Source organism: Halichoerus grypus, chromosome 10 (assembly GCF_964656455.1).
Source record: "Halichoerus grypus chromosome 10, mHalGry1.hap1.1, whole genome shotgun sequence".
NCBI lineage: Eukaryota > Metazoa > Chordata > Mammalia > Carnivora > Phocidae > Halichoerus > Halichoerus grypus.
The window spans coordinates 61,181,355-61,194,646 of NC_135721.1; the positions used below are offsets into that span (position 1 = coordinate 61,181,355).

The 13,292-nt window shown below is 34.2% G+C and overlaps 1 long non-coding RNA gene across 19 annotated transcripts in view; it reads right to left on the bottom strand.

Annotated features, from left to right (window-relative positions):
* LOC118533483 (uncharacterized) overlaps positions 1–13,292 on the bottom strand; it is a 595,288-nt gene that overhangs the window by 257,888 nt on the left and 324,108 nt on the right. The gene's annotated exons all lie outside the window — the stretch shown is intronic.

Genomic DNA, 13,292 nt, shown 5'->3' on the forward strand with positions numbered 1-13,292 from the left:
GTGTGGATTTATTTCATCTGCCCCTCCCCCCTCTTTTTCTCCATAGAGAAAATAATAGCACATGACAGTTAAGCCAACAGAAATAAGATATTGTCCTTACCAATGGTTTTACATAGGGGTCACAAATGATAGGTCTTAGGGAGGGTTTTTTAAATATGTTTTCATTTTAATTGTATATATATTATAGTTATATAAATAAATGTATTTATTGAGATGTAATTGATATATAGCATTATATTAGTTTCAGATATACAACATAATGATTCAATATATATAATATACTGTGAAATAATTACTACTAGGTCTAGTTAGCATCCATCATCACATGTAGTTATAATTTTTTTCTTGTGAAAAATAAAAATATATATTCATATTTCCTATATTTATTTAACTATATAAATATACATAATATAATCAAGAGAAAAAGATATTTTGTGTTGTCATTTTAATTATATATATATTTTAATAATTTTGTACTTTTTTATTTTATTTTTTATTTTTAATATTTTATTTATTTATTTGAGAGAGACAGAGATAGTGAGAGAGAGCACAAGCAGGAAGGAGGGGGAGAAGCAGACTCCCCGCTGAGCAGGGAGCCTGACGCGGGGCTCTATCCCAGGACCCTGGGATCATGACCTGAGCCAAAGGCAGACACTTAACCGACTGAGCCACCCAGGTGCCCCAATTTTGTACTTTTTAAAAATTTTATTTATTTATTGGTCAGAGAGAGAGAGTACAAGCAGGGGGCACAGCAGAGACAGAGGGAGAAGCAGGCTCCCTGCTCAGCAGGGAGGCTGATGAGGGACTCGATCCCAGGACCCTAGGATCATGACCTGAGCCAAAGGCAGATACTCAACCACTGTGCCACCCAGGAGTCTATATATCTATATATACATATATACTGTTAAATTTAGATAAATATCCTTTTTTATTACTTGAATGACCATTATGTAAACAAATACAGCCTGTATTTGTGTGATTTTTTACATCACTGGGAACAAGTTACTACCTAAAAGTTCAGCAAATTCTTTCAATGTTGTTGGTAAACATGAATGGCTGCCCCATAACTGAAAATGTCATAAATGTAAGAAAAAATGACAATTGCCCCTTACGCCTTTGTGTGCATTCTTTTAAGCAGTTGTATAAGCCAAACTTACTAAAATTCAAATTTGAAAGCTGTTGTTACACCATATACTTGAGTTTCTAGAGTTAGTGCTTCTAAACTTGGGGGTCACATTCTTGTATTTGAGAAACACTGGTCTGTAATATATATCATCTGAACAATAAAAGTATAATATAAATTTAATATTTCTTCCCATGTAGATTTTTTCTAAAGTATTTCTATTTAAATAATTGAGAAAAAACAGTTTTTGTTCTAAACAACTATACAAGACTCAAGAAAACCTCTACAAACCAAAACACATCTTTCACATGAGCTAAACACTGAGAAGTCAACAAAAAATTAGAAAGAAAAAGAATATGCTCTTTCTGAAAAAGGGGGAAAACTGCATATTATTCTCAGTTATAAAGGCCATGCTACTTTCCCATAAATAAACACTAATTCTATCTTCTTTGTTCTGGGTAACTCAGTAATGAGTTTTGGGATCATATTAACAATGTACGTCCCCACTCTCCAGGATAACAACTGCTCTCATCTGTAATACCATATTCATTTCTGGAATATACATGTAACAATAAAATATGTCTTCTTATAGTTCCCTGACTTCTCTGTTCCTTTCAGGTGTTCCAAAATCTGAATTGCATTGCACAAGTTATCTAATAAACCTGATTCTCTTCCAAATATCCCAGCAGGCTGCCCTTCTCCCATAATGCCATCCAGATGGCCTTCAACCCACATGAAGCTATTAGAAACACAATAATATTCCTAAAGTCCTTGTCCCATCAACTCCCTCTTATGTTCTGTTTTTTTTCCTCTGATCTTGCTTGTTGAATTTAGATAAGCTACAGGAAAAACTTTGTAAAAGTCACAGGCTTAAAGGAAAACCTCTACTATTTTTATGTTTGTGTGTTTCTATGGGCTTCTCTCTCAGAGAAATAATGAAGGAAGAAGAAAGAGATGAGCTGGATTATAAGACATTGCTAACCAATGAGGAAAAACTAGAGGCAACTGGCATGACTGAAACCAAAAAGATGGCTTTATATCTACCAAATGCCCAGTAACACTGCATATTTAAGTGAGCACCTAGAAAGGAAGTCACCTCAAGATATCTCCCCCAGATGAAAAAAAATTATTTTCCAAAGGTTTATAGTGGTTCTTCATCTTAAAAAGGCAGACAAAAAGAAAAAAGCCATAGCATAGTGAAGATTCAGCAATGAGAGCTGTCAGCCACTGGAATGATAAAAAAGTGTTTGGGCCAACATCTTTGAGCCTCAGGTTGGTTCTGACCAAAATGAGTATAGGTTAATTTTATGACAGCTCAAAATCCCTTCCAGACCTATATTTCTCTAAGTAAAAGAATGTGTCAGACTGGGCAGATTTATTAAAGGTCAGTACTTAGTGAGTTGTACTTACTAGTAGCTAGACGTCTCTAGGACTTTTATTTCTTTGCCCAATGAGTGCTCAAGAAGGAAAAAGTTCACCTTGAGGTCCCTAGATATCACCTTTGTCCTTCTTATACTGCAGTCATACCCATTAGTGACAAGTGTAGGTAAATTCTAGGTTGGTAAATGTATGTAAACATCTAAATATACACAATTATGTAGTACTGCAAGGAAAATCAATGGAGGCAGGTGTAAAACAGGGTCAAAAACTTCCTTACAATCTTGATAACTAAAAATGAAACTGGATCCCAAACCATCATCATGCAGATGGGCTGGCTTTTGTTACTTGTTTTTAAAAATGTTCCTGAGCATAAAAACCAGCAATCAACAATTTCTTACTTTGGCCTAAGTACTGTGGGTGTTTTTCCAGTCCATTTGTTGACATATAGTTTACATGCTAATAATAGCTAATTATTTGGCAAAAACAACTAACAACCTATTTTCCCTCCATCTCACATAATTCAAGTGGCTTAGAAAAGATGATTTTCACACAGCAGTGGTTACTTATTTCTCTAATGAATTACAGAAATTCAAAACTAGACTGATCAAAATCTGAAGGCATTCTTTTTATAGCTTTTTAGTCTTCAAATGTTTAAGGAAGGTACATAGCCTGCTTTCTACTTTTCTTTAAAAAAAAATCAAAGTAGAGGGGTGCCTGGGTGGCTCAGTCACTAAGCATCTGCCTTAGGCTCAGGTCATGATCCTGGGGTCCTGGGATCGAGCCCCGCATCGGGCTCCCTGCTCAGCGGGAAGCCTGCTTCTCCCTCTCCCACTCCCCCTGCTTGTGTTCCCTCTCTCGCTGTGTCTTTCTCTGTCAAATAAATAAATAAGTAAAATCTTTAAAAAAAATAAAATAAAATAAAAAAATAAAAAAATAAAAGTAGACACAAACTTTTTTTAGTATATGTGCTGCCGAAGCGAGCACAAGTAGACACAAACTTAAAAACTGAAACATTGGAAGGATATTTATCTTTAGTGTGTCAAAAAAAAAAATTAGGAATTACTTGTCGTTTGCCCTGGTAAACAGCTTCAGTTCATTTTCTTGTACCTCTACTTTTTTGGGGGTTGGGGGTAGGGTGACTGCAAAAATATGTCTGTAAAATATTTGACTGAATGAATTATTCTCATCTAGACCTTTTTCTTACATCATAGGAATCTCAAGCCTCCGTCCACCCCAAATCAGTTATGAAAAAGAACGTTAAATGTACAGCAAGGTCTGAAACTAGTAGATAGAAGCTACATAGAAGCAGATGCTGAGCCCTGAATCCAAGACCCCTTTATGACCTGACATCAGTATTTTGATTCCCCTCTACCAAATGCCTTCAGTGTCCACTTTGCCCTTTTCCTGATCAGGGTTAATGACCTTTTGCCATTCTAAGACGACCAGCTTTCCCAGAAAACTATAATCTTGGGCAAAGACTAATACATAGGTATGTTTATTTGAATACTGCCATCCTTCTTCTGTCATCCAATATTCTCTGCCAGGGTTTCCAAACTTTAGTAATTCTTGTCTCACCATCCTGGTTTGTGACATTTCTTTGTTACTATCTATGCTATTACTACATTATTATGTACTCTATGTTAACTTTCCTAATAATCTTATTCTTAAAGGAAACTTTGTAACACATTAAAAGTGGAAAACCAATATTTCTCTATCACAGTGGTCTCTTAATTTTTTGGTTTACATATTCCGTTAGTAAAATTTTTGAGCAGGTACATCCAGTCATGTACTCGTTTATCTTTAACAATGTACCTGCGTTACTATACAAATATATTATTAACATTATAATAAACAGAAAAATGTAAAGGATAAGTTAAGAAAGGAAAATAAATAGAAGTTCAAATATTATCTTCTTGTACCAAAATAGATCATCTTGTATAATTCCTAGAGTACGCAATGTCAGACTTTGGTGATCATTTTTCTAATACACATTAAAATAAAAACATAACTATTAAAAGTTTGTAAAACTCTATATACTACCCAAGATTATCTAGAGTACCAGCAGCAGTATGAATATCACACTTTTCTATTTGCAGGGGAAATCATTAGCATAACAAAGAAACTTTTCATGTTCTTAAAAAGCACATTAGTCTTTTCATTTTCAAATCCTTAGCTTATTGGATGACTCTTTCCAACTTTTCAATGAGAAGGTGAGAAGAGTAGCCCTCATGAGCTAAACTGTCCATCCCATCCTTGCATCTTCCACATAGCTCATGCTGACAGTCACAGACAGAAATGTGATCATTATGCTGGATAAACAAGGGTCTACTTTCAAGAATTGTGTAAAGCAAGGATTTCACTTCCCAAAGGTTATCATTTCAAGTACTTCCACAACCCAAAAAAAGGAAGATACTGATGCTGAGATCCAGAGAGGAGCCTACCAAGCGAAGTCTTTCTCAATTTATAGAATTGATAGAATTGATTTGGGCTTTGGGTTTTTTGTTTGGTTGGTTTTTATTTGCTTTTACAGCTTGAAAATCTTAGGAGAGAGTACTTCAGAAACAACTAAATATTATTGACTACTGATCCAAGAGCCTAGGTTTTTTTTTCAGATGAGAAAACTAAGGGTCAAATTGGTTGTGATTGATCTAAAACCACATGCTGGAGCCAGGATTTGGGAACCAAGTTTGTTTGTTTTCAAAGCCCCAGGCTCTGCCAGTACATAATGGTGCCTCTTTGCTTATTCCCAAATAATGTTACAGCCCATTTACAAAGCTTCCTTGTATCTCATCTAGTTCATTGGTTTACTTCTGAATTTCACATATTGCATGAACAATGCTATAACAACAACAACAACAACAAAGGAATGTTATTCAATAAAGAAACTCACAATATTAAAATTAACACAGCAACTATTTTCATTTTTCCATGTTCTCTCTGTTATCTATACCACAGGCATAAAATTAACTATAGATGTAATAATTAAAGATAAAGTTCATATTCAGATTTCTTAATATTACATCACACATGTCTTCCATATTTCTATAACATCTTCAAAATGACTATTTTAATGCCTGGATAATCTACAGATTTCATTAATTATGATGTCATTCTATCACTAGGCATTTAGATTTTTGCAATATCATTTTGGTACATGAAGCTTTCTTTTAATTATTTCTTCATATTAAAAGCTGAGAAAGAGACTATAACTCTTGCTTGATCTATCATTTTCTAAGTACAGTACCCATGACACTGCTGGCAGAGAGCCTGCCTAGCTCACCACAACCTTACCAAATTAGGAACTCTTTCTTCTTCCTTCCTTCCTTCCTTCCTCCCTCCCTCCCTCCCTCCCTCCCTCCCTCCCTCCCTTCCTTCCTTCCTCCCTCCCTCCCTCCTTCCCTCCCTCCCTCCCTCCTTCCCTCCTTCCTTCCTCCCTTCCTTCCTTCCTCCCTTCCTCCCTCCCTCTTCTTTTTCTAATTTAAGAGAACTAAAAGTAAAAGCAAAAGCATTACTTTATTGTATGGCATTTCTCCTTTACTAAGGATGAACAATGTTCTATATATTTACTTACTGATGTGTTTCCTTTTTGTGAATTGTGACTTTATGTTATTTTCCCATTCATCATTTAATAGGATCAAATCTTCCTTACTAAGTCTATCTATCATACATTTGTTAAGCTTTATCACTCATAGATGTATGACCTTGTGAAAGTTATTTCAGCTCTCTATTACTGGGTTCTGAATCTAGAAAATGAAATTTTCATCTCATAAAGTTGTTGGAAGAATTAAATGAAACAATACATACCAAATTCACAGAACATTTTCTGGTACAAAGTAAATCCTCAATAAACATACCATATTTTGTCTAAAATAGTCAATATATTGTTTCTTTGTAAAGGCATCTCCCCAATCTGTGATGGCTCTCTTGATTCCTTTATCTTTCTATACATTTATCAATTCATTAATCTTCCAGACAGCATAATAATTTTGCTTATATTTAACTCTTGGTAGAATTATTCTAATTTAGGGGACTACTTTATAGATTGATGGGCCACTTCAGGATTACAGAATTTCAAGTCCAGTAACAAGCTGTCAGGCTTGTACAGAGAGACTTCATGGCTCTACAGGGCTGATCACCCACCCATGAGTGTCACTGGGGCCACTGAGCGTTATGGATCAATTTCAAGATGTGGGCTTTTATGCAAGGATCATCCTAGTGGGCCCCCATACAGGCCATAGAAAGGATGATCATGTGCTATTTTACAAAACATTTCTTAAACACTCCCTATATATATATGTTACTGAGCTATGAAGAGAAAAAAAGGCGAATTATCTAATTTCAATGCTTCTTGAATTAATTCCATAAATGTTTCCTGAATGCTTCATAAACTTCCACACTCACAATGAGAAATACAGAAGTTGTGAAAGTTTAGAGTTTGGGGGTAAGAAAAACATTGAATTCAATTTTAGAAATCTGAGATTGAGGGCCAGAGTGACATATTGAGTAAGCAGTTGGAAAAATTGGACTGGAGATCAGGAGAGGAGTATGGACTAGAACTAGAGACAGCAGCAAAGTCACAAGAATGGATGGGATCAAGCAGGGAAGTGTGTAGAGAAAGAAAAGACCTAGAATGGAACCAAAGAAGGCAGACTCCAAAAAGAGGTGCCTGCAAAAGAGGTGGAGAAGAAGTGGAGGTAAAAGGACAAGCAGAAACCAAGTTGCCACAGATTTCAAGGGAGAAGAAAACATTTTATGAAAGAAATGACCAACAGCAGCAATGAAATGTGAGAGATCAAAGAACACTGTAATTATAATTGGCCTTTAGTTTTATGAACATTGAAGAGAATTTGTGGCTATGATAAGAACATTTTCATCAGACTGGTGAAAAATTTGAGTATATTGAGGAACAAGCGAGAGTTAAAGAAATAGAGTAGATAGAGAAAACTGGTTTTAGAATTTTTGTTCTGAAGGGTAGATGATAAACAGAGTAGTAGCTGAAGGAGGCACGAGATGGAAGGAGGGTTTTTGTCTGGTTTCTGTGTGTGTGTGTGTGTGTGTGTGTGTGTGTGTGTAAGATGGGAGAGACTTCAGCATACTGAAATGCTGATGGGATTCAGTTTAGTTGAGACAAAAATGTGTGTGTATGTGTATTTATAAAGTCTCTCAATATGTAGCAAACATCTATATCTATATTTATAAAGACATTAACATCTTATGTTTTTGGAAAGCTCAAAACACTGAAACACAGTAAAAAAAGTTAGATAAAAACATATAGGAATCTGATAATCAAAATGAATTTTACAAATTCATGTATTAAAGTTTCTAGGCACCAATATGTGAAAGAGAAGGGATATGTTGTCAAATATGCCAATCGTAAGTTACTAGCTATGTGATTTTGGATGATTTACTTCAACCTAGTCAGACTCAACTTATTCATCTCTATGTAAAAAGGATAATATAATTTTTCTAGCACATTTTTGTGCTAAACAAATAATACTGACCACTTACTGTTCATGGACTATGAGCCAGGCCTGTGTATCTCAGTGACATTAGTTATCAGAAACACTACGGATATTGTTGGAGGTATATATATATATATATATATATATATATATATATATGATATAGGAATGGAATTTGAATGGGTATTGATCCCAGAAGTGGCCCTGGAACTCATTTTTTGAAATAGCCCAAATACCATCTTGCCATTTGATCATGACCGTGACCATGGCTGTGTCTAACTTGGGATGCAGCAAGGAGAGCTAAGTTGAGTCCCATCAAATTTTTTCTGGGCTAATCCTTCCAAGTCATGTGAAGAAACTCATTATATCTTTTACACTTTGCACAAATTTTTATAATCCTTTTGTCTTTTGCCTTTTATTAGAAGAAAATTGGAATCCATAATATATAATGGCTTATGAGATAGACCTAGATATGATATTCTTTTATACAATTTATCACTTAGAAATATTACTGCATAGCATCATATAATGAATCTTAGGCCTTCAAAGGTCATGGTAGAATGGTGTAAAGAGTTTAGCAAGCCTTCCATAAACAAGCAAACTAGAGATGCCCATGCTTTCTTCCATGCTTCCTATGATAGATCCTGTTTACTCTGATAGTATAGCACAGCTCTAATCTTTGGTATCTTCATCCCTGTGTCACTTCTCTGTTATCACTATTCTCGTTGTCAACTTTAATAGCCACAACCACTGCTGATAGCAATTAAATTTCCATGCTTTTATTCTGTTCTCCCTTTTTCCTCTTTCCTTTCTACCATCTACTTTTTAAAAAATTAGTTTCAGAGGTAGAGGTCAGTGATTCATCAGTCTTATAGAATACCCATTGCTCATCACACCACATGCCCTCCTTAATGTCCTTCACCCAGTTACCCCATCTCACCACCCCCCACCTCCAGCAACCCTCAGTTTGTCTACTATCTACTTTTTATCTCCACCACATTTGTCAATTGTTGTGGAAAATGGTTGATCTTCTATAAGCACCTCTGTTTATATGAAATATCTCTAGAGTTGGTGTTCCAAAAATTGTCTAAGAGAGCTGGAATTTTACTACAATAACAGTGATAATAGCTCTCATTTATTGAGCATTTACTGTGTGCTCAGCAGTGTTCCAAGAGCTTTGTATACATATTAATCTGTACCATAACCCTATGAGTTAGGTGCCATGATTATCTCATTTTACTGATGAGGCCACTGAAGTATAGACTAGTTAGTTAATTAGTTAATTTTCTTTGAGTCATCCAGCTAGTAAGTGGTTGAATAGTGTTAAGTAGTTCTCATGTGCTTTACCGTTTTGCTGCCACTGATGTGTCATCATTTATTTGAAGTCTGTGATAGTCTCTTTCCTAGCTAAGCAAGCCTCATTATTATCATCTTAACTATTGCTCTTATTAAATTGGGTGGGTTTCTTTAAAGGCACATGTCATGAGTTCAGAAAACCCCACTGAACCTGCCCTTGAGATGGCATCCAGATCTATATTTTCAGTCAACCTCCTGAAGTTTATTACCATCTGCACCTAGTAGATCATCTTACACATAGTGGATGATTCCAAAGGTATTTATTAATCAATTGATGGCTCTAGTGATGGTTTTGAAATAATAAAGTTCATCACATGGAAAGAATTTTGTTATAATGTCTCTGAATTAATTTGATAACACAATATTGAACCAACAAAAAGCCATTAAATCCTCTTAAGCCACACAAAATGAAGGGCCTCATAAGAAAAGCTCAGAAGTTTAAGAACAATTTACTTATTGATGAATGAAAGAGTTTTAGGCATGCTCGCTATTTATTTAAGTTTTTAATCAAGCCAAATGTTTGTCCAAATTTACTAGTAAAGATTATTAAGTTTTTCACTAATTTTAATTAATCATTGATTGACTATGAGAAATGTTTAATCTGGGAAACATGATAGTTCTCTCACTTGAATTTTTTACCAGTGAGTTAATCAACCTTTTGTCTACAATATAATCCTTCCAGAGGTAGCCAGGCTCCAATAGATACTTCGACGAAAAAGAAAAAAAAAAAAAGAGAGAAAGAAAAGAAAAGCTCAGTATTCAGGCAAATAATATAGTACAAGATAGTTAAAAACACTAGATTTCTTTTTAAAATATTTACTATTTCTCCACTGAAAATAAAAAAGAAAAATGATGATTTTAGGACATTGGAAATGAGAAGGACAAAACCTAAAAATGTTCTAAAATCATATATGTACTTATGCTGTAAGGTTAAGTCTGTTGATTAAGTTAAACAATGCATAAAGGGGTGCCTGGGTGGCTCAGATGGTTAAGTGTCTGCCTAGCCGCTCAAGTCATGATCCCAGGGTCCTGGGATCGAGCTCCACATCAGGCTCCCTACTCAGCGGGGAGCCTGCTTCTCCCTCTCCTTCTCCTGCTCCCCCTGCTTGTGTTCTCTCACTCTCTCTGTCAAATAAATAAATAAAATCTTAAAAATAAAATAAAATAAACAATGCAGATAAAGTACTAGTCACAGTAGCTAAAGTATTGTAAGGATCAGTAAAGTTTCATTATTATCACTGCTTTCATTTGTATCCCTTGTTTAGTGATATTCAAAATTTCTTTGTTTCAAATCGTTGTATTTTGCCTACTTTTCTATAAATGGTTTATGTTTTGCTTATTTATTTATTTCAGAATACATAAATACAATTCCATGATTCAAACATCAAAATTTGTAAAAATGTACTCATTGAAGGCTCTCTTTCCCACCTCCATACCGCATTAGCTAAGTGTCTTTATCTTCAATTAGGTTATCACTCTTCTTTGTTTCTTTTTTATATTGCCAGAGGACAAAAGTATGCACATGCAAGCCAAAACACACACATACACATACATACATGCATGTGTATGTATGTATTATATATGGTGTGTGTATAAATATATTTTTCCTTTTCTTTTACACAAATCATATCATACCATACACATTTTTCTATGTCTGTGTAATTCCTGGCCATTGGTCTTCTTTTTCAGAAATTTCCTAGATATTCTTGTTGATTTTCATATGAATTATACAATCAACTTGTCTAGTTTTTGGGAAAAAAAGGCTTGGTATTTTTATCAGGATCATGTTAAATTTATAAGTAAACTCAGGAAGGATTATCATCTTAATGATGTTCAGTCTTTCTATCCAAGAACATGCTATGCTTTTCCATTTGTTCATACAATCTTTTGTGGCCTTCAAAAGTATTTTAAAATTTTCTTCACATAAGTCTTATATTTCTTGTTAAGCCCATGCCTATAAATATTACTTATTATTATGGTAAAACAGGTATTTTTTCCCATTCTACCTTCTAATTTGTTGTTTATAAATGTGAAAACTATTGACATCTGTATATTAATTTAGTATCCTGATGCTTGAATGATTTTATTGTTGTATTAATTTTAGTTGATTTTCTTGGTTTTCAAAATATTTAATTATATCATTTGCATAATAATACTTTTACCTTCTCATTTCCAATTTTTATTTTTTTTATTTCTTTCTCATCTATTTTCATTGGCCGGCTTACCTAGTACAATAATAAACATTGATGGTGGATAGCCTTTCCTTATTTCTTTTTTTTTTAAGATTACTCTATTTATTTTAGAGAGAGGGAGAGAGTGAGCAAGGGGTGGGGAGAGAGTCCTCAAGCAGACTCCCCACTGAGCATGGGGCTCTATCCCAGGACCCTGAGATCATGATCTGAGCTGAAATCAAGAGTCAGACACTTAACTGATTAAGCCACCCAGGTGCCCCAAACTTTCCTTATTTCTAACAAAAGTAGGAATGCTTTGTGTCCCAGAAAGCATGATGATGGGTTTTGGTTTGAGATGGCTATGTTCTTTTATTGAGTTTAAAAAAATTAGCATGAATATTAAATGTTGTAACATGACATTTTAATGTCTGTGGAAAATGGTTATATAATTTTTCTTCTCTTCATATGATATTATTAAGATACCCTCATATTGAACCATCCTAGTCATACGGTATTATCCTTTTAATATGCTGCTGGATTCCAAATGCTAATATTTATTTAGGACTCTTGTGCTGATATCCTAGAAAGATATTGATCTAGAACAGTGATTATCCTATCTTACTACACATTTCAATGAATAGGGAGCTTTAAAAACAAAAACCTAAACAACGACAAAGCAATGCTAACCCACTTCCACCATGCACCAACCAATCACATCTGGGGAAGCTAGTGCAAGGCCAGGTCTGAAAACATTGGTGTATCATTTCCTTTTTGTATACATTCAAATGTTGTTGCTCTTTAAAAATCAGTGTTATGCTCCCTTCTTAAAAATATTTTGGAATTTTTCCTTTCGATCTATGATCTGAAACAGTTTAAACAGCACTGGAATCATCTGCTTTTTAGAGATTTGGTGGTAATTCCCCTGTGAAACCATAAGAGCTGGTTGGTTGGTTTTTTGGAAGGGAAGACGGGGTGAAAAAGGAGGCATAGAGAACTGAAAATGTTTTCTATTTCTTCTATGGAAAAAATATCTGTTTATACGTCATATTTCTTTTAGAGTCAACTTAAGTATGTTATTGCACCTGAAATTTTAAACTTATTTGCAAAATAACTGAGTAAAGTAGTTGAGTAGTCTCCTCTACTTTATTTTCCTCAATTTTGTGATTATTCTCTACTTTCTTATTTCATGAATTTTATTTTAGCCTCTTTTACCTTTAGTAATTTAGCTAATAACTATATCATTTTTGTTCCTTGTCTATTTTTATAACTCATTGATTTCTGCTGTTCCTTCTTATTTCTTGCATTCATTTTATTGTTCCTTCTTACATCAGATAATTGATTCTTATAGTCTTTATTATTTATTTATATAAGAATTTAAGGCTATGAATTTTCTTTGAACATTGCTTTAGCTATAACCTATCATTATAGGTACTATAGGGTAAATTCTGAAATTTCAGTTTATATTTCTGCTGTGACCCCAGAGTTTGAAACATTTTCTTCCAGGAGGCAGGAAATTTTATTTTCTGATTTTGTTCATAATTTTAGTTTTGCTGTTTTGTGATCAGAAAATGTTCACTTTGCTATTTATACATCTGGAGACAATTGCAGTTTCATTGGTTGCTTAGGATGTAAGCAGGATAAGGGTTCATGGTTACTGGAAAAATAACATTCCCCTTCATTTTTATGGAATAGAACTTAATACACAACACATAAATGTACATTATTATTTCAGTCTTCTATATACCTATTTTTTTTCACTTCATCTAATCATGGACTGTAAGAGGTGAACTATTATTGTTT